The sequence below is a fragment of the Sinocyclocheilus rhinocerous genome, unplaced genomic scaffold (assembly GCF_001515625.1).
Source record: "Sinocyclocheilus rhinocerous isolate Xijiao unplaced genomic scaffold, SAMN03320098_v1.1 scaffold4304, whole genome shotgun sequence".
NCBI lineage: Eukaryota > Metazoa > Chordata > Actinopteri > Cypriniformes > Cyprinidae > Sinocyclocheilus > Sinocyclocheilus rhinocerous.
The window spans coordinates 96,542-99,193 of NW_015635273.1; positions in this window are offsets into that span (position 1 = coordinate 96,542).

Genomic DNA, 2,652 nt, shown 5'->3' on the forward strand with positions numbered 1-2,652 from the left:
TTTCGTGTCTTAGGACATCAATGTGTCGTCACGAGCTGCAGGGTTTAATTTGGATTTGTCTGTGCATGTTTTTTTTTACTCTCATAGATTTTGTTACCATTGCCATGCATTATACGACTGATAGACTGCAACGGTTGGAGTTAAAAATCTCAGTTTGTGTTCTACTGAAGAAACAAAGTCACCTACATCTTGGATGCCCTGGGGGTAAGCAGATAAACATCACATTTTCATTTTTGGGTGAACTATCCCTTTAAGTAAGCTGCAGTCAGTTCAAAATTCAGCTGCTAGAATCCTGACAAGGACCAGGACAAACGAGCATATCTCTCCAGTTTTAGAATCATTGCACTGGCTCCCTGTCAGGTTTCGGATTGATTTTTAAAATTCTCATGCTGACCTACAAGGCTTTGCAAGGTTTGGCACCACATTATTTGTCTCAATCGTTAACTGTTTATACTCCAAATCGTGATCTCCGTTCCTCTGATTCTGGTCTTTTAGTGGTACCCTCTACTCGTTTACGATCTATGGGTGATCGGGCCTTTTCTTCTTGTGCGAGAATTCTCTTCCCCCTGAGATCAGACAGGCTAAATCTTTTAGTGTTTTCAAATCTGCTCTTAAAACGTACTTTTCAGAATAACTTTCAAGTGATTTCTTTGTGTCATTTGTATGATTATTTAACTTTTTTTTTTAAATTGTTATTATTGCCATTTTTTTTTACCTCTTTTTATTCTGTGTAAAGTGCTTTGAGGCGTTATAGAAAATAAGGCCAACATATTCGAAAATTTGACTCATTGATATCCATGAAATAAAAATGTTTTAGCTCACCAGATATAAACACCTTAGATAGACAATTTCAGCAGTTTCACCACGAATACAGATAAGTGATACCACCACCACCAGAATTAACTGTCTGCTTTATTATAAAATGCTCACTGTGACCACTTCACTGAGATAAAACACATTCTTTGCAACCCGTTTAAGATGCATAATTTTATGTTAAGTTAGAATAGCTTGAACAGCAACAAATAATAACACTACAGTGAAATAACTAACTAGGAACAATCATCTAGCCCTCTAAACATGAAAATGTATTTCATCATACCTTTAAGCTTACTCAGTAGAGCTGCGTTCTTCATTGCGCAGGAAGTTTGTGTGTAAAAAGTGCCAATCAAAATGTGACTTTGTGAAATGGACTCTCTTTAATGAAGTTGTTTCTGTAGTAGCCTAATATTGATTTGTAGCCTATTTATTATGTTCCAGATTACTGAACAACCACCGTGAAGGAGATAGTCGTCACTGGATTGTCAGATGTCGATGAGGAGCTGCTCTTCCTCACAAATGACTAATTAATTTACCGGATCATCTGAGCTTTTTCAAGAAACTACTGAGGAGCTCATCTCTCAGCTGCCTCTGAATTTAGAAGTAACTCACGAACGTCACAAAATTGTAGAATTCAGGCACTTGACTTCTAGTTACAATGAAATGCAATTTTAGTTTGGCGTGATGGAAATACTGAAGTTCTCAGTCTAAAAAAGCTGATGTTTCCATTCTGTTGGTCTGAAAGGTCGAGCCTGATCTCATTCAAATGTGTATAAAACAGCAAAATTTTCTGTTTCTATTTGTCGTGCTAAGCAGAATTTAGGTATGTTACACTTGAAGCGGTGCTGTGCAGACAGATTGGTGTTTGTATGACATCAAAGTACTGAATCTCTCTTGCTGTACTTTGATGTCAAACACTGATTGGTCTGTGCAATGGAATATACCTATTGCCTTTGGCGTGCATATGATATGCAATTTGTTGGCATGCATATGATACACGCTTTTTGAATATAATGCACATCTACTTCACACCGCTAATCCTACCCATTGCGTATCTCAGTGGTTCCCAACCGCGTTCCTGGTAATATTAAGTAAATTATGACAATTTTAATTTTTTGGTGAACTATCCTTTCATCAGATTATTTTATTTGAAACAAAGGTTTCTGAGCTAACCGGAGTTTAAATGTGGGCCATGTTCTTTGAAGTTATATAGTTCTCCACTGCAGTCTTTAAGGTGTGAGGTGTATTCAGATTAGCGCAGAGCATGTAGTCCTTCAAAGTTTGCCTGAAGCTGTTCCTCACCACATGTACTAAGTTTTACGTAAAATACATACAAATTCTCATGAGATCACATTGCACATACACATTTATATATACATACAGAAAACATACTTAAACCGCATAAAAAGAACTAAAAGTACCAGTAATTATCCAGTTATGCAAAAGCTGCATTCATACACCTTATTAGACATTATATACTCACACCTCACAGAGAATATGTCGTCTTCTTTGCTATTGTCATCACATACTGAACTTCCTGAGTTTGACTGGGACTATGGGTCTCCAAATGTGGAGAACAGAATAATACAGCAACAATAGGGTCATGGGGAAAATCAGTCTTAAAGGGTTAGTTCACCCAAAAATGAAAATTAGGATATGTTTTACTCACCCCAGAGCCATCCAATGTGTATATGACTTTCTTCTTTCAGACGAATCCAGTCAGAGTTATATTAAAAACGATCTTTGATCTTTCAAGCTGTTTAATGCCACTCAGCGGGTGTTGCATGCTTCAATCCAAAAGAAGTTAAATAAAAAGCGCCCATCCATAAAAATAAA